Source organism: Poromitra crassiceps, assembly GCF_964638095.1.
Source record: "Poromitra crassiceps genome assembly, chromosome: 4".
NCBI lineage: Eukaryota > Metazoa > Chordata > Actinopteri > Beryciformes > Melamphaidae > Poromitra > Poromitra crassiceps.
The window spans coordinates 66,417,188-66,437,391 of record NC_139626.1 but is presented as its reverse complement, the minus strand read 5'-3'; positions in this window follow the sequence as shown (position 1 = coordinate 66,437,391).

Sequence of the window (20,204 nt, the reverse complement as noted above, 5' to 3'; positions counted from 1 at the left end):
GGAGAGACACTCGACATGCGGCTATTATTGAAACAATCCCCGACATTACGTTGCAGAATATTACAGTGGATGAGGAGTCGGCATTGTTCAATCAGTACCCACTTCACCCGGACGCATAACAGCAAACATATTCATGCTACTGGTCGACTTCAACGTGTACCATGATCAATTCGTTCACAAAGTGAACTGGAAGGGAGGTCACGGCAAACGCGCATTGCCGAAGAACCTCAAGGCAAAGGTGCTTGACATGGTGAAGGCGAAATACGCGACTTATGATGTAAAAGATGTTCGTGATTGGATCAATGAACGTCTCCGTAACCCGAGAAACGTAGATCCGTGGGCACGTCACGACCCCCTCCGCTAAACAGACTGACTATTTTACTGTAGCCTATACTGTACAGCCTGATACTTTTCTGATAGCCTTTTCACATGGCATTTTTTTTAGAGGCCAAACAGGTACAGAGAGACATTTTTTTTGTGATAGGCCTACTGTACTCAATTGTACTGTACTGTACTACATTTTTTTTCTCTTACGTTTTAATAAAACTTACTACAGTAACATAGCAAATGTGTTCCTCATTATTTATTCTAACTGCATAATGTGTATTAATGTCTAGTAGTGTGTACAAGCAATGTACATACAGATTTGTATTAACTGCACACACACACACACACACACCCGCGACATAATAAATAATAAGAATAATCATAATAACTACATAATACAATCACACAATAGGCTATTAGCCTTTTGAAAATGGGCCTTTTATGTTCATTTTATTTCATGCTTGTCAAATGAAAGAGATCACTGCATGGCATGCTATCAAAACGATTTCGATTGGATTCAAATCAGGAAAGTCTATATTGAGTGAAATCTAATTCTGTACTGTGTGTGCCTGTCCTTTGTGCGGGGGGGGGGGGGGGGGGTGAGTGATGCATCTAATTAGCTGATCACTGTATGCTGTTAGAATAGCAGTCAAATCGGTTCTGAAAGGTAACAGTAACACAGGTCTTGTCCTGCTTCTCCTGCTTCCCCCCACAAATTTCATTCTTGAGGCTGGTCATTGTCCATGTAAATTAACCACTCAACAGTTGATGTCACAATGTGCATGCACGTGGTCTAAATACGCTGCGCTGATTTGCTCAATGGATTTTTCGGCTTCCGCAAACAAACAGCTGTGGTGCTTGTTGCTTGTTGTCTTGGAAACATGAACTTTGAGCGCTTCCTGAATGAGTCAACCAAGGAGCAGGCAAAAGTGGCTTTGCATCCCAGCAAACATTTTCACGTATAACGACCGTGTGCTGTACGTCAAACCACTACATCTAGTCAGGGTCTAATTATATATCCGAAATGGAAATCGTAGCGACGTAATTCCTCTACTTCCCCACAACGTGTCCAGATTCAACGATTTTTGCTACATCGAAAGAAAAAACATATGACCTCATGGGGGATTCGATCTTGCGGCGCCCACTTCGCAGTCCTGTGTCTTATCCATTAGGCCACGGAATTAGTTAAAAATAATATGGATTTGGTCATATATAGAGATACTTAACACATTCACTGCCAGCCGTTTTTTTTTTACTGTATAGGTATCTTCTGCCAAGGTTTTTTTTTGAGGATTCTGGCTCATCTTTCAAGGGCCGAGGATTATTTTCTGCTAAGATTTTGTGAACACAAAATATCTCAAAAGAACTAATAGAATGTGTGCTTTCTCTGTCTAAAAGAGTTAGTTTGTAGAGTTAGTAGTTATGTAGGCATTAGCACTTGAATACAGCATGGTTTCAGCGTCTGAAAATTTAAGCTGAGATAAATGGCTTTTTGTGAAATTCGATAGAACTGTCACTTTAACCATTCATTTTTTGCATCAGTAAGACGTCAGACATCTAAACAATAGTTTTGAACAGTAATTTCCTCCATAACAGCAGGAAACCCCCCTCTCCTTCAAACTCCTCCCTCCGTGTGTGTTCTCCTCCTGCCTCCGTGGCTGCAGTGGGCATGTCACAAGCGAGTTGCTGCTGCTGCTGCTGCCTGGCTGCCCCTCGTCGGGCGAGTCTGGATGGGCTCGCTCGTTTCTTGGGGTTTCGGTTGAGAGCTTTGATGAAGCTTTTGCGATTCTGGTCTTATTTATGCTGCGTGTTTCAAAGTGTGTTGCACCCATAATCTATTATGCAAATTTGCAATCCCCCACCGCCAGCAACCAGCGCGAAAGCGAAAGCGTTTTCGCCAATCCATTTTACAGTATGAGAATGGTTTCATTGCGCGTTCCCCTGCAGTTTTGGCTCGGCTTTTTCTAGTCTGGAGAGCACTGTCGCCACTTAGTGGGTCGGTGGAATGGGTTGTACACGTTCGGTGGCTCCCATATTTTCATAGGAGATGTAAAAGGGTTAGATCAACGTCCCACCGTCAATTTTTTTTTTTTTTTTTTTGGACGAGTTGACTTGCCATTGGCAGTCAACCGTTGGTTTCTGCTTGACGAGTTGACTCGCCAATGGCAGTGAACGTGTTAACATTGAGAACTTGGCATTTTGACATGACGGTCCCGACTGGAAGTTGCATTGATAGGCTAGCTGCCTCGCTAATTTGTTTCATGATTTCAACCAGCGATGAGACAGGTATATTTATATCATTTACGATAATGTAACCAACGTGACTTGACCATTTTAGCAGGGAGGACGCGAGATGGAATTCCTGCTCATGGTCGACACGAGTGCGGAAGGCGGATTGTTTGAACACAGAGAGAGAAATCTAGAATTTGTAGCCTATTTGAAACAGTGGATTTAGGATAGGATGGCGAAGAAAAAGAAGAAGACTAAAGTTTGTTGCGCAAATGAAGGAGTGGTTGGCGGAGAGGAAATGGTATCGGAGTCAGAAGTAGTGGAGTATGAAATGGAAAGTGAGGAGGATTTGAAAGGAGTTGAGAGGAAGAAAAGGAAGAAGGAGTGTGAAGTAAGTGATTCAGATGAGGAAGGTGGGGTGAAGAAAAAGGAGTCCTTCATTGTTGGAATAGTGGCTACGGAAAAGATGGATGGTGTTTTTAGCGATCCACATGCAATAGGCAGGTATATTGGCAGAAGAATTGGTGATGTGCGATCGATAAAGGTAACTAGGAGTGGTATGGTTGTAGTTGAATGTGTGTCAGAAAAGCAGAGGGAGGAAGCCCTAAAAATTTATTCGGTCGGCGAGAGTCAGAGTGACAATGTGAGTGTGGATAGCTTCCCGCTCGGGGACAAAACATGGAAGAAAGGTGTGGTAAGCGGTGTGCCAATGTATTTTGACGTTCAAGGTTTTCTCAAGGTTGAAGGTGTAAAAGAGGGAAGGAGATTGACGAGATTCCGTGAAGGGAAAAAGGAGGATAGTGCATCTGTGTGTTTGACATTTGATTGTGAATTACCAGAGAGAATATACTGTGATTATGTGTGTTATAAGGTACGACCGTTTGAAAGAGCTCCCTTGAGGTGTTACTGTTGTCAAGAATATGGGCATGTGGCTGCTGTATGTCAAAAAAAAAGAAAGTGTGGCAGATGTGGAAAGGAGAAATGCAGTGAAGAGAGGTGCATTGAGAAAGAACAAGCTAAGTGCTTACATTGTGAGGGAAATCACTATGCAGGGTCTGTGCAGTGTCCAAGGAGAGAGAAAGAAAAGGAAGTGAATAGGATAAGAGAAACTAGGGGAATGTCGTATGTGGAAGCTGTTAAGAGATGGGGGTGGGAGAGAAATGAAGAGAGGAATAGGGTGGTGGTACAGAAGGAACCAGAGAAGAAAAAGCAGGAAATGGATCGAGCTGACCTTCTATGTGTAGAAAAGAGGAAATTTTTGGCTTTCATTGCGATGGTGGTCAACTGTGCTGTTGATGTGACGGGGAAGACGGAGAGAATCGAGATGGTGCTGGACGCTGCCAGGAGGTTTTTGGACGTGGTGGATGTAACTGGGAAAGATCTAGACAATATACTGAGGGAAGCCTTTGATAAAACCCAGACGAGTGAGTCTGGGTGACAGAAGAATGGACAATATTATGTTTTGGAGTATTTTGGGTGGACGTAGTTTTGTTTTTCACACTGAAGAGAATATTTTTGTAACTGCTAAAATCCAGAAGGTGGCGGTAATGCACAGAAGATGTTTGCCAACCGCCATAAAACACTAGAAGAAGAAGAAGAAGAAGAAGACCATTTTAGCAGACAGCATAGCACATCCAAAACCCACAACACTGCGTTTAGTTACGGCAAGAGAAATGGGACAATACCACAGGATTCAGGAAGTTTGTGATAAATACAAGCCCATAGCAAGAGACACTTGCACTTATATGACATAAACGTGTTTTCATATTAAAAAAAGAAAAGGGCGTTCAATAAAAGTCGTCATTGCAGGTGGAGTGCATGTCACACTGTGTGACTATCTGATCACACAACAGGTAAATTGTCAATCAAATGTCATTTTATTCAACAAAAACACAAAAGACACCTACATGTGGTGTTTTCAAAGCAATATGAGATCAATATTTTTTGTTTTGAAGTGACAGTCTAAACGTTACTTTGGAGGAACGTGGAGAGAACGTCAGACTTAGATGGTAGATGCCAAACCACAATTCTATCGTCTGGTGACGTTGCGGTCAAGACGATGTTTGCTGGGATGTTTTGTAGTGTTCTAAGTTGTAAACAACGGAAACACAGACTGCACACTCATAACTCCTATGCAAGCAAATGTCCATCTGTTTAAATGATTTGTGTATGATTTTTTTTGCAGGAACACTGACAATATCAGATGGTAGTGGGCAGGAAATCAACCCACAGATCCTTTTGATTGTACAAATGTGACCGTTTTGACAGAACTTGGTGTGATGATGCATGTTTTAGCACTGTGTGTGTGAATTTATGGCACTTTTTCTGGGTTTAGAAAGCTTCTTCTGTGACAAAGCATTTGATATACAGATGTCATAAGAGTTGTGACGATTCAAGCTAATTTATTGTTCCATATTAACTAAGGGTTAAGTAACAATGACAGAGCTTTAAAGACATTGGAATATCTATCAATGGCTGATGTTAGATAATCTATAATCCTCTAACAGCCTGGAAATATATTTGGCAGATAACATACAACAGCATAGTCACTATAATGTACATGTAAGAGTGACCTGATACAGTAAGCTGGTCATTCTGAAGACACCTCAAAACCTACTTCGATACTTGATATCTGAAAGTCTATGAACCTAGATCAGGGGTGGGAATTTTTTTTTTCCAGAGGGCCATACTGACTTACATATAAAGTAAGCAAAGGTCAACACATTGGACTGATAACTGCCAACACTCCTGATTTTTGTGCGGGTCTCTCTATTTGTAACCCTCTCTCCCGCTGTGATTGGTAATTTCTCCTGTTAATCTCCTGATATCATAGTGATACAAATCAAATGGATGTAGCAGATTAGATTTATTAATGTGATGCTGTCTTTTATTGACTTTTTGTGGGTGGTTCTGTTTTGCTTTGAGGACGTTGGATGCCGGATTGATGCCGTATTTTGCCCACGTGTGACCTAGATGGTTCTGTATTGCAGGACACTGCAGCAGTTGAGGGTTCTGACAGGACACAGATCCATTGGAATTTGGTGGAAATATACCTGCATAGAAAACAGAAGAAGTCACTTTTTAATCTCATACACTGCAGTGTTTAGCAGAGCCCTGCCCAGTGCCCACAGAAGTTTAGTTAAACTCTGGGTCACAATATTATAATTATTTTAACTATTGTAGGAATGTAATTATTTTGGGATCAGAGCTCACAGCCATCTTCATTTATCAACAGACCAACATTTACAGTATAGATTCTCTTTCACATTTGACCTATTTGGTGTAGGCCTATCTGCTTGTACTGTATGTTACTATTTGTTACATCAACAAACTATTCAAAACAAATTTCCCTGAGTTGGATTAATAAAGTTGTTGATTAATTGATTGACTGACTGAATGATGGTGGTTCATGTATGCATAGGCTAGTGACAATGAATAGATACCAGATACCAGGGGAGAAATCAAACTACTCATACAGTAAATCCTCCTATTTTAGGGTGAAAAGTTTGGCTGTCAGCTAAAGGTGACTAGTTGGTATTAATACAGTATTGTGACTAGCTTTTCGGATGTTAGGTAGTAAAGATCTGAAGGTTTATCAACCTAAAAGCTAACATCTCCCCACTGTCATAACGAGATGGGTCCATGCTACTGTAACGTTATATCAATTCGAGAAAAACTAGCTACAGTAGTTAGAAATGGCTGCAGGCCAATTCTATTCACAGATCGTATTGTTTGCTAGCTAGCTAGCGCTAAGCTAACACTGATTCAATGTCACCATACAGTATGTTTGAACCAAATGCTGTACAACACAAACAAGTTGCAAACCATTAATACTTACGCTCACACGTATAGTGATGCAGCTGCTGCTATCATGTTGTTTTGTTTATTGTACTGTACAATAACGTAACAAACTCTGATAGGGCACATAGGTTGGCGTTAACCTATGTGGGGTTCGAAATAACCAGACAGTAAATATAATAACGCATCCGAGATATAAACGTTATGAATATAGCCACGTTATAAACAACAAACTAACGCTGGTGATCCATATGGAAACATTGTTACTCGAAATGGTTAAAAGTTATATCAATTTGGTCATTCAGTGGCATTTTACTGCCATATAACATAACTAACTAGCGGCTATATTAGTAAGCCACATCAGGCAACTAGCGCTGAACCGGAAGAACATACGTTTGCGTGGACTGTGACCCCGCAGCTGGAAGCTGCTGCAACAGTGAGAGACATTATGGACTATGACGGCCCCTAGTGGTTGAATGCCATTATTCACATCTCAAACCATCTCAAAAACGCCGGCGCATCGTCAAGCACAAAGCACCAAAAAAAATCTGTCACGACGGGAGTGGCTGCATCTGTACAAAACAAAAATCAAACTAAACCTAACCACTATTCTAAGAAAAGAAAAGAAAAACACAGTGTCACATCAGCAGCCCACAACCATTGCAAATGCACACGGCATAAACATCAGCTTGAATAAAATAAAATAAAACATCTTCCCATCATAATCCATTCACAAAGTCCAGATATTTCCCCCATTTCTGAACATATTTCTCCGACTGGTTAATGAGACGAAGAGAGAGTTTCTCATATGCTGCCACCGTCCCCAGCTGAGAGAGCCATACATTCACTGAGGGTAAATCAGCCGACTTCCACTCATGAACTAGAATTTTCCTGCCAAGCATAAGAGCTGTATGGATCCAGTCTGCTTCAGACTTGGGGAGGTTGTGCAATGGTAGAGGATCACCAAGAATAAACAAACTAGAAGAGAATGGAACATCCTGCCCAATTATCCCTTTAATTTTTTCGTGAATGGCTGTCCAAAAATCTTGGGCTTTAGGGCAAGCCCACATAAGGTGTACCAGAGTACCATCAGTCATGTTACATCTCCAACACTCTGGGCTCTCCCTCAGCTTAGCTCTGAATAGCTTTACAGGAGTCCAATAGATTTTATTTATAATCTTAAACTGGATCAGTCTTGTTTTAATCTCCCTAGACATTTTCTTTACATTCCTTAAGATTTTTTTCCATGTCTCATCAGAAAATGACATATTCAAATCAACTTCCCAACCCACTTTAATAAAAAAAAAAACGTAGTATCTGATTGAGTCAAAAGCATGGAATAGTATTTTGAAGCTTCGTGTCCACTTCCAAATAACTCCAGAATTAAAGAGGGGGTATTCGAGTTCAGAGGTTTGGAAGGAGGCAGTCCGAATGTCTGAATTAACAGATGCCTCATTTGACGATACCTCCAGCACTGACTTTCAGGTAAATCAAACTGTTGTTGTAAAGCAGTAAATTATTTTATATTGTCCCCCAGGTAAAGGTCCCCCAAAACAAGGATGCCCCTATCCACCCAGACCTTCCAAATAAATGGTTTCTTATCTATATTAAGCTTAGCGTTCAGCCAAATACCTGAAGGCAAATTCAAAAAAGGATCAAAATTTAGTATTACAGCCGACCTTTTCCAAATCCATTGCATATGCTGGAGTATTGGGTGAGTCTGGGCATCCTTCGGCAATTTTGACGATATATAATAAATAGAGGGGATAGCCACAGAGGGCCTTTTCCATGGAAAACCAAGGTGGAGCGCGCTCGGGAGGTAGAGTCCAATGGGCCAGGTGCCTCAAACCAAAAGCCTGATAGTATAAAAGCAGATTTGGAATACCTAGCCCTCCCTGGTCCACTGGCCTCTGTAACGCAAGTTAATTCTAGGGCGCTTATTGTTCCAGAGAAATGTATTACAAAGCCTATCGAACTGCTCAGAGGAATCCTTATTGGCAGTGCCTGGGGTAGGTAATTAAACTTTGGTACACAAGTCATCTTCACGATGTTAGCCTTACCCCACATCGAAATTAAAAGGGGGGCCCATCTCTCTATATCTACTTTAAATTGACCTAGCAATGGCTCAAAATTTATACTAATTAGCTCTGAGAGCTTAGGAGGGAAGGTTATGCCCAGATATCTAATGCCCTCCGTGGGCCATCTAAGTTTCCAGACTGGAACAAGGATTTGGGGCAATAAGCCGTTAGTGGAAGAGCTTCCGATTTCAGCCAGTTAACTTTATAGCCTGAGAGCTTGGAAAATGAGTCTATTATCTTAAAGAGTGCAAAAAGGGACCTCTCTGGATCTGAAACAAATAGAAGAATGTCATCTGCATACACCATCAGCTTATGCGAATCCTGACCAATCTGTATACCAGGGAAAGCTGGGTCTAAGCAAATAGCTGAAGCTAGAGGCTCTATTGCCAGGGCGAAGAGCCCAGGGCTCAAAGGATCCCCCTGTCTTGTCCCCCGCCCTAATTCAAAAGGAGGTGAAATAATACCATTGGTCAGGACTGCAGCTTGGGGCCGGGTATATATTAACCGTATCCAATCAATAAATGTATTACCGAAGCCAAAGGACTTCAAAGTCAAAAACAAATAACGCCATTCTACCCGATCAAAGGTACGTTCTGCATCAAGAGAAATGGCTGCCATAGGCATCTGTTCATTCTGTGTAGCCCACATTATATTAATTAGACGTCTAACATTATCAACATAATTGCGGGAATGAATGAAGCCGACTTGATCTTTATGTATTAGATAGGAGATAACTTTATCCATTCTCTTAGCGAGGATCTTCGAGAGAATTTGTTGTTATGTTCTCACTTCAAAGATGGACAGCAGTCTACTGATCCAACACGTTCTCACTCCGGGCACGTAGCATATTGACGCTTTGTCCCGTCCCTTGTGCGTCGCTTGTTACTAACATGGTGCCCTTGAGCGACACATGAAACGACTTGGGCTTTCCGACTAAACTCGATGCAAACCCATGGAAGTCATCTTTGACGCTTATGGCAACTGCTCCCCCATTAGCCTAACTGCTCCCCCATTAGTCAACTGCTCCCCCATTACAGTCTGGGGGGAGGTTAGGTTTAGGCGTGGGGGGTGGGAGAAGTTAGGTTTAGGGTTAGGGTCCGGGGGAGGTTAGGTTTAGGCATGGGGGGTGGGAGGGGTTAGGGTTAGGGTTAGGGTCTGGGGGAGGTTAGGTTTAGGCATGGGGGGTGGGAGAGGTTAGGTTTAGGGTTAGGGTCTGGGAGAGGTTAGCTCCTCCAGACCCTAATGGGGGAGCAGTTGACTAATGGGGGAGCAGTTAGGCTAATAGGGGAGCAGTTGCCATAAGCGTCAAAGACGACTTCCATGGGTTTGCATTGAGTTTAGTCGGAAAGCCCAAGTCGTTTCATGTGTCGCTCAAGGGTACCATGTTAGTAACAAGCGACGCACAAGGGACGGGACAAAGCGTCAATATGCTACGCGCTCGGAGTGAGAACGGGTTGACTGATCAGAGGTATTTATTTGAAACTGTGCAGCGCACCAACTTTTGCCCAATTATAGTAAGATCACAGTTGTTCAAGTGACATCACTGATGACATCACAACTGCCCGAATGACATCACAGTTGAGCGCAACTGTGCGCCTGTGGAACTGTGCAACTTTGCGCCATCGGCACTCCAATAGAGACAGTCCGCATGTCTGGGAATGCCCACAAGTTAACTTAACATGTTAAACGGCTGGCGCGCGAGTGGGGTAAAACCGCCCATATATCTCATGGGCTGACTCACCAAAAGACGGTGCTGTGGCTTTAAACTACAGGTTTGGGGGTTCTAGAGCAGAACACAAGACGTCTGCTCAGATGTGCGTTTAGTGCGGTGGTTAAATCCCCGATCGTGTCTGCCTGGGCTGGGCTATCAGCTAAATTCTAACTTTGCTGAATGGATAGAACGTTTTTTTTTACCCCACCCTGACCACGCCCCCAGCCAGGCATATATATATATATATATATATATATATATATATATATATATATATATATATCATAACCCCAAATTAATTCAAGAATAATTGTATCTAACTTCTTAAAAAAATCAGTAAATCGTCAAGTTTGGAAAAGATACAGATACATCTTAATGGCATTCACTCTGCCAATCATAGAAAGAGGAAGAGTCCTCCAGTATTCTATGTTACACTTTCATTTATTCATGCCTTCTAACACATTTGAGATTTTTAAGACCTGGATATGTGATATATTCCCAAACAATCTTAACGGGGCAATCCTGTAAAATCCTATCTTGTCCAATAAACATAAGTTCACCTAATCCAATTTATTTGGTACCCAGAAATTTTAGCAAAGCATTTAATGTATTGTAAAAGATGGGGAATACTCTCTTCAGGCTTCATTAAAGTAACAAGTAAATCATCTACATACAGCGTGACAAACAAATCTGATGGACCAGCTGGGATACCCCTGATGTAAATAATGAGTTAACCCTTGTGTGGTGTTCGGGTCTGTGGGACCCGTTTTCATTTTTTATTAAAAGAAAAATGATACAATTAATTAATTTTTCAAACTGAGACTCACTGACTTTGGCTCATTTTCTGTGAAGAACATATATCAGAATACATATTTAATGACCACACACCATACACCCCCCCTACACATTTCTATTACATATAAGATGTCTGGGTCCACTGGACCCGGACATCTTATATGTATGAATGAACCATTCTGTATTTTATTGCGCTGCCTTCATTGCTTTGTGTGGCTCTGCATCTCAAGATGGCGGAAAGATTCTCTGCTCAGAGGGCCTTAGAGATCATTTTTGAAGAGAGAGAAGCTTTTTTCCTTTTTTCCCATTTTATCATAAAAAACGGATAGCACTTTGATAAATGTGATCTAACAGAGGTAAATGATCAATATTAACCATATGCTCTCTTCATTGCTAGTAATTGGGATAAATTAAACATCTGGTAAGTATCTTTACATAAATTGTTATGGCTGTATTGATTTAAAAACCCAATAATGCGCCGGGTCCACCAGACCCGCAAACATTGGCTGAGTAACAAAAACATGAACACCACACAAGGGTTAAAAGTGCATAAACACATTGGAAGAAGCACTTCCCACAGCACGTGAATCCACAAATGACGTCGTTACCTATGATGAAAGCATGTTAGGTTGTGCACATGTAGCGCCTGTAAAGAACGCATTGCCGAAAGTGAAAGTAAATGAGCCTCTGTACTCCACAGAACACCAGTGACTTGACAACAGTGTTGGCCAAGTTACTGAAAATTGATAATTAGTTACAGTTACTTCTCTCAAAAAGTAATGTAATTACTTTAAAGTTATTAGTTACTTCAACATAATTAGTTACTAGGGAAAGTAACGTTTGCATTACTTTTAAGTCTGCTTCGATTGTCTTGGGATGCACAGATTATTTTAGTGTTGCTGTGGCACAGTATGGGACAAGACATACTGTAACATTTTATCTACCATTGTACCTACATGGGATACTTGAACATTCGCTTAATGTGGAGGCTCATTGATAGTATTCTGTTACATCACCACACGGCCATCTTGGTAGGAAAATAACAGGTGATTGTAATCAATTAACAGGTGATTACAATCAATTGACACCAACAGCCAATAAGGTGTATTGTAGCGCCATATTGTTAGGAAAATGCTTGTGACATCATGGGAATAGGCTACATTCATAGGTCATTAGCCTCTGGGGCTCTGGCTGCAGCTGCGGTGTGTGGAACATTTTTGCTGGGCAGGGAATCGGCTTCTCTCCCTGGACTAGGTCTGTGGATCAGAAACAGGATCATCCTCTGAAGTTGTCCGTTATTTTCAGGTCCTAAAGTAACTAGTAACTAGCCCAGCTACTATTTCAGTAAGTGTAATTGACTTACTAAATTTGAAAAAGTAATTAGTTCGATTACTGAAAAAAGTATTTAAGTTACAGTAACTAGTAACACTGTAATGATGATATGCGGGGAGGGAGAGAAAGACAAAGAGACGATACCTCCCTTGAGGGGAACACTCGTCTTGCTACAGCTGCTGTTGTCAATAGAAAATAACATGTTAATGTCTAGACCCCCAATATAAGACGATACCCCTTTTTCAGATGTATTTCCAGTAGAGAAAATGTCTCAGCAGTGTTGGCAAACCACTCGCGGCCCACCTGCAGTACCTCCGTGACCCACCAGTGGGCCGCAGCCCACACTTTGGGAATCACTGGTCTAGAAAATGTGCTCAAGGAGGGCGGCGCACTATTGCCCTCTATTGTTCAGCAGTGACATCATTACAGCTCAGCAGAGAAATCATTACAGCTCAGCAGTGACATCATTACAGCTCAGTAGTGATATCATTACAGCTCAGCAGTGACATCATTACAGCTCAAGCAGTGACATCATACAGCTAGCAGTGACATCATTACAGCTCAGCAGTGACATCATTACAGCTCAGCAGTGACGTCATTACAGCTCAGTAGTGACATCATTACAGCTCAGCAGTGACATCATTACAGCTCAGCAGTGACATCATTACAGCTCAAGCAGTGACATCATTACAGCCAGCAGTGACATCATTACAGCTCAGCAGTGACATCAGCAGCATTATTCACAGTCAAAGCTTTGTCTCTCTTGTGTTGAAGAGTCTAGCAGCTAGCATAAAGATCCATCTGAAAAGATGTAAGTCATTATCATGTTAGTTAGAGCATCAAAGTCTTCTTCATAAAGACACAAATACCTTCACTGTCTTCATAATGTGTTTCTATCAGGATGCAGCAGGAGAGACCAGACTCTCCTGAGCCCAGCTGTGTGTCCATGAAGAGTGACTGGTCTATGGATAGACCTCCTGAATTTAAAAGACAACCACCTTGTGTAACAAAGTAAGTCAACATAATATGTTACTACATAATGTTAGAGGCACCCTCTCAGGGGGCACACAGCCTTTTATTGATCTATTTACATCAGACGAAGTCAGAAATAAACGGTGATGTTCGTTTCTGTTCTGCCGTGTCTGCTTTGTGGGTATTTCCTCCTGCCTGGCTGCCTCAAGATGGAGGCAGGGGCAGAGCTTCAAGGTTTTGTCGACAGTTTGAGGGTGAATGGAGTTACGAGACATAGGGCCCTATCGTCGTACGGCGCTATCGTTTGCGCTGCGTTTGCGCGCCTCTTATTGATATCTTCCAAGCATCTTAAGCTATCGTCTGCCTCCACAGTCCAGTTTTGCGATGGGATGACGCAGGTGTAGGCGTGGCCCAGGCGCGTCCGTGGGCCTCTAGCCTATCACCTGTTTCGCAATCATTTAGCGCTCTGGCAAGATACCGTCGGTATGTTCCGAGCACAAAGAGAGGTCTGGGCGTTGCCCGTTCCAAAATAGGCGTTCCAGCGCAATGTGTTAGAAAAAATCACCTTAACGCCATGCAGGAAATAGCTGGTCTTAGCGCAAACGCAGACGTACGCCTGAGCGCAGACAGTCTCCACATCTACATGCAGTGCAGGAAATCCTTGCTTGGATCCATTTACGCACGGCATGAATGTCAGTCTCCACTCACGCCTGCACACACTCTTCTCTCCTCGGAATGCCACGTTGATTTTCAACTAAAGCCTACATTGCAGAAAGGATCGGAGGGCCGGGCCACCCATGCAACCAGTTTCCATCGAGGGGGTTGAGGTGGAGGTGATCAGGTCCTATAAATATCTTGGACTGGGGTCCTTCAACATCTGTAAGAAACTCCTGCAGATTTTCTATGAATCTGTGGTCGCTAGTGTCCTCTTTTATGCTGTGGTGTGCTGGGGAGGCAATGTCAAAGTGAGAGACGCGATGCGGCTGGACAAGCTGATCAGGCGAGCGGGCTCCGTGATCGGTGGAGAGATGGACTCTCTGGTGAAGGTGGCGGAGAGAAGGTCTCTCAACAAACTGCTGTCCATCATGGTCCAACAAACGCACCATCTCCTTCCGTAACATCAAATCCATCGACCCACTCTCTCCCAGACTATATCCTCTGCCCTCCCCCCCCCTGACTCCGCCCCCTCCTCCCCTGATGACTATGCCACCCTCCTCAATTCTGCACTCACCGACTCCCTTGACTCCCTGGCCCCCCTGAAAACCTCCACAGTCTCATTCACCTCCTCCTCCCCCTGGTTCACCCCCCAACTCCGCACGATGAAACAGACCGGCCGGCAACTGGAACGACTTCACCAGAAAACCCACCTCACTGTCCACGCGGAACTCCTCAAACAGCACCTCTCCTCCTACCATGATGCACTCCTAGCCGCCAAATCTGCCCACTTCTCCACCCTCATCAACACCACCAACAGGAACCCCCGCACTCTCTTCTCCACTGTCAAAAAGCTCCTCCAACCCCCGGACAATAACACACTCTCCTCCCCTGAACTCTGCAACTCATTTCTCCACGCCTTCAACAGCAAAATCTCCAGAATCCACTCCTCCCTGACTGCCTCCATCGCCAACCCCTCTGCCCCTCCTCCCCCCACTATCACCTTCCCTCCCCCTGACCTCCCCCCTCCCCCCTCCCTCGCTGCCTTCTCCCGTGTTGACTCCTCCCTCATCACCGACATTATCACCGCCTCCAAGTCTAACACCTGCTCCCTCAACCCCCTCCCCACCCCCCTGACCAAGGCCTGCCTCCCCGCCCTCATCCCCCACCTCACTGCCCTTTTCAATCAGTCACTCTCCCAAGGTCACGTCCCCTCTGTCTACAAACTCGCCGCTGTCACCCCCATCCTCAAAAAACCCACCCTCGACCCTGCTAACCTCTTCAACTACCGCCCCATCTCCAACCTACCATTCCTCTCCAAAACCCTCGAGCGCATCGTCGCCACCCAACTTCACTCCCACCTTCACTCCCACAACCTCTACAAACCCCTACAGTCTGGCTTCCGTCCCTACCACAGCACCGAAACCGCCCTCTCCAAAGTCATCAATGACCTCCTCACCTCCGCTGACTCCGGTGCCCTCAGCATCCTAGTTCTACTCGATCTGAGCGCAGCCTTTGACACTGTGAACCACTCCATCCTCCTCCAAAGGCTGCGCCAACTGGGTGTTGAGGGCACCGCACTGGACTGGCTCACCTCATACCTCACCGACAGACAACAATTAATCTCCCTCTCCGGTCATTGCTCCACCCTCTCCTCTAGTCAAGTCAAGTCAAGTCAAGTTTATTTATATAGCCCTAATTCACAAGCATGTCTCAGAGGGCTTCACAGAAAGTATGTCTAGCTGATTCTAGCTAACACACAATAACAAGAATATACAGAATAAAGATAACATTTGAACATTTGAAGAAAACAGGAGAGTGGAGGAGGGAGGGAGAGGGAGGAGGGAGGAGAGGGGGGAGGTGGGGAGAAAATAGGAAATGTGGGGAGGTGGGAGGGCGCAGGGGAAGGAGAGCAGTGGGAATGTGAGAGAGGGGAGAGGACAGAGAGGAGGAGAGAACAGAGAAGGAGAGGTGGAAGGGTACAGGGGAGGTAGAGTAGAGGTAGGGTCTAGGGTGGAGGGAGGGAGGGAGGAGAGGGGGGAGGTGGGGAGAAAATAGGAAATGTGGAGGAGGAGAGAACAGGGGAGGAGAGATGAGGGTGCAGGGGAGGGAGAACCAGGGTAGGGATAGGGTCTAGGGTTGAGGGAGGGGAGGGAGTAGGATACGGGCCCGGATTAGGGCGAGGGTGGGGAGAAATGGGAAATGTGGAGGAGAGAACAGAGAAGGAGAGGGTGCAGGGGAGGGAGAGCAGGGGGAATGTGAGAGGGAGGAGAGGGCAGAGAGGAGGAGAGAACAGAGAAGGAGAGGTGGGGGGGCGCAGGGGAAGGAGAGCAGTGGGAATGTGAGGGTACAGGGGAGGTAGAGTAGAGGTAGGGTCTAGGGTGGAGGGAGGGAGTAGGATACGGGCCCGGATTAGGGCGAGGGTGGGGAGAAAATGGGAAATGTGGAGGAGGAAAGAACAGAGAAGGAGAGGTGGGAGGGTGCAGGGGAAGGAGAGCAGGGGGAATGTGAGAGAGGGGGGAGGACAGAGAGTAGAGGTGCAGGGGAAGGAGAGCAGGGGAAGAAGAGCAGGGGGAATGTGAGAGAGGGGGGAGGACAGAGAGTAGAGGTAGGGTCTAGGGTGGAGGGAGGGAGTAGGATACGGGCCCGGATTAGGGCGAGGGTGGGGGGAAAATGGGAAATGTGGAGGAGGAGAGGACAGAGAAGGAGAGGTGGGAGGGTGCAGGGGGAGGAGAGCAGGGGGAATGTGAGAGAGGGGGGAGGACAGAGAGGCAGGCTCAGTCCTCGGCCCCCTGCTCTTCCTTTGTTATATACTCCCCCTTGGTCTCATCATCCGTCAATTCAACCTGGACTTCCACTGCTATGCCGACGACACTCAGCTCTACATCACCACCAAATCCCTCCAGAACCCACCCCTCACCCACATCAAAAACTGCATATCCGCAATAAAAACCTGGCTAACCCACAACTTCCTCCAACTCAATAGCGACAAAACTGAACTCCTCCTCATTGGCACCAAATCCACCCTCAATAAAACCGGACCCATCACCCTCACCATTGACGACTCCACCATCACCCCCTCCCCCCTGGCACGCAACCTTGGTTTCATCCTGGACCCCACCCTCTCCTTCGATCCCCATGTCAGCTCCGTTGTCAAAACTATTTTCATCTCCGTAACATCGCCAAAGTCAGACACTGCCTCTCCCCCCCTGCTGCTCAATCCCTCATCCATGCCTTCATCTCCTCCCACCTTGACTATTGCAACTCCCTCCACCCTTGAAGGTACCCCCATTGAGTTTATTGAGACCTATAAGTATCTCGGCATCTGGCTGGACAAGAACCTGGATTTCAAACACCATATCTATGTCCTAGTCAAGAAACTCAAATTCACAATTGGTTTCTTTTACAGAGTAAAAGCGTGTTTTTCGCCCTCCTCCCGCCAACAGCTGGTTACGGCCTTATTTCTGTCACAGCTGGACTATGGTGACATAGTTTATAGATTTGCTTGTCCCACTGCCCTGGCTAAGCTTGACCCTCTCTACCATGCTGCTCTGAGATTTATTACTAACTCAGCATATAGGACGCACCACTGCACGCTCTACTCTTTGGTTGCTTGGTCCTCACTTGCTACACGCAGGTTGCTACACTGGTACATCTTTATTTATAAGGCTATTCTTGGCAAGCTTCCACCCTACCTCTGCTCTAAGTTCGTACTGATTCAGAGTTCTGTGAATCTCAGATCCAGCGCTTGGGTGCGCTTTAGAGTGCCATCCGTGCGGACTGATGTAAGCAGGAGATCTCTTTTTTACTTTGGCCCTTGGTCTTGGAATGACCTTCAAACCCGCCTTAAACTTGCCTCTCTGGTCTCTTTATATAGTTTTAAACAAAAACTAGCTGAGGTCCTTGCCACCTGCTGTTCCTGCTTTGAGGTGTAGCACTCTTCTTGACTTTTTACTAGCTGTCTCTCATGTTGTTGAGGCATGCTTTTGATTGTACTGTTTTATTGCATTGGTCTTTTAGATCATTTCTATTTGTCTTAAATTTTTCTCCATTTTGAGTTGATGGTGGTCAAATGACAGATATTTTTGTATGTATTTGTACTTGTGTATTTTGTACGACGTGTAACGTGCTTTTGCCTTCTTGGCCAGATCACCCTTGAAAAAGAGACCTCGGTCTCAATGGGTTTTTATTTTCTGGTTAAATAAAGGTTTGATTGATCACTGGCATCACCTCCCGTTCCCTCCATAGACTCCAGATGGTCCAGAACTCAGCTGCTCGCCTGCTCACTCACACCCGGTCCCGTGATCACATCACCCCTGTCCTCCACTCTCTCCACTGGCTCCCCGTTAAGCAACGCATCAACTTCAAATTACTCCTCCTCACCTTCAAAGCCCTCCACAGCCTAGCCCCCCCCCTACCTGACTGACCTCCTCATCCCCCATCGCCCCTCCCGTACACTCCGTTCCTCTTCTACTGCCACCATCATAATCCCCCCATCCAGACTCAAAACCTTCGGTGACCGTGCTTTCTCCCGTGCCGCACCCCGACTTTGGAACTCCCTCCCCCAGACCGTCCGAGACTCTCCCTCACTCCCCACTTTCAAAACCTGACTTAAAACCTACCTGTTCTCCCAAGCTTACAACCTCCCCTACCCCTGACCACCTCCTCCAAACCATCACCCTCCGCCCCCCCACCCCCCCCCCCTCTTCCTCCCTCCTGTTATCTTCCCCCCCTCTGCTTCTCCATACTACCTTGCCCTGAACCGCCACTGTCATTTGTATCTGTTCCCTGTAACTGTTGCCTGTTACCTGTATCTGTTGTCTGTTTCTGTTCCCTGTTGCTTGTCTCTTGTTCTCTGTTAAGTGTCTTTGGGTCTGGAAAAAGCGCTATATAAAATAAATGAATTATTATTATTATTATTATCATGGACAATGACAGTCACCCACTACACACCACCATAGTAGGCCAGAGGAGCTTGTTCAGTGGCAGGCTGCTGTCACTGAGCTGCTCTACAGATAGACTAAAGAAATCATTTGTCCCCAGAGCTGTTCGACTTTTTAACTCCTCCCAGCGGGGGAAGTGAGGTCATGTATGCCTTCGCTCTGTTGTCTCTGCTGCGTGTGTTGTTGTTTTTTTAGCCCTGCCTGTTTTTATTTATTATGTTCTCTATTAGGCATTCGGTCACTTTAGGTTCTGGCTTTTGCACACAGTCTGTTAGTATCTTTTTATATATTTTTTACTGTGTTTTTCTAATAATGTCTACTGTGTGTTTTTATTGACTGTATGTGAGCTGCTGGTACATGAATTTCCTTCCGGATCAATAAAGTATCTACCTACCTACCTACCTAAAACACACCTTGATTTAAGAATTAGAATTAGTTTGGTTTTATTAGGCTACATAATTCCCGACCATACAGGTTTGTGGTCTGAGGTAACAGTAGATTGCTTTTGAGAAAGTTGTGACGGTGTTAAGCCAAGCTGCCTCTCCCCACCCTGGCCGGCCCAAAACACCCAGGGCAGCGATCCACACCCACCCCACCACCCAGCCTGCCTACCCGTCCAGCTCCCACCTTCACCAGGGGAGACCCCCCTCCAGTTAAGCACCCCTCCCCGGGCTACACACAGACTCCCACCCCGCAGACCCTCGTTCCCCTAATCCAATTCAAAACGCAAATCACTTTTTTGGCACAACACCTGTAGTGTCTGGCCAGTACAGAACCTCTTTCCCTGCAATTGCACGCATGCAAGACCAGCTTCTCCACAGCACGGATGGCGTGACTGCAGTCAAATGGCTTAACCAGAGTGGACAATTCTGACATAGGCTTTTGAAATAGGCTAGAAGTAAAATCTCACACATTCCTACCCTATTAAAGAAACAAATATTTTTAGATGTGTAGGCCTATGTTATAGCTTATATGAACGAAACGTCTAATAAATAAGTAAGCGCACGCTTTGGGACATCACTGCGTAATTGCGTGGCGGCCCTCTCTCTCTTCCCTCTGTCGTTCTCTCCCCCCTCTCTCTCTCTCTCTCTCTCACCCTCTCTCTTTTCTCTCTCTCTGTTTCTCTGCTTGCTCTCAGCAAGAAAGAAGCTGGTGACGTGATGGCGGTGACGCAGTGGCTTTTAAGGGGAGTGATCTCACCTTGTTATGGGCATAAACACGCCTATGGAGGTTTGCTCCGAGATGACGTGAAGCGCAGCTGGCCGACACGCCCAAAATTAGGGGTTTGCGCGGCGCTATTCCAGCGTAAAACGGGCGCTAACGCAAAATTATCGCCGTTGCGAAGATAGGGCCCTTAGTCACAAG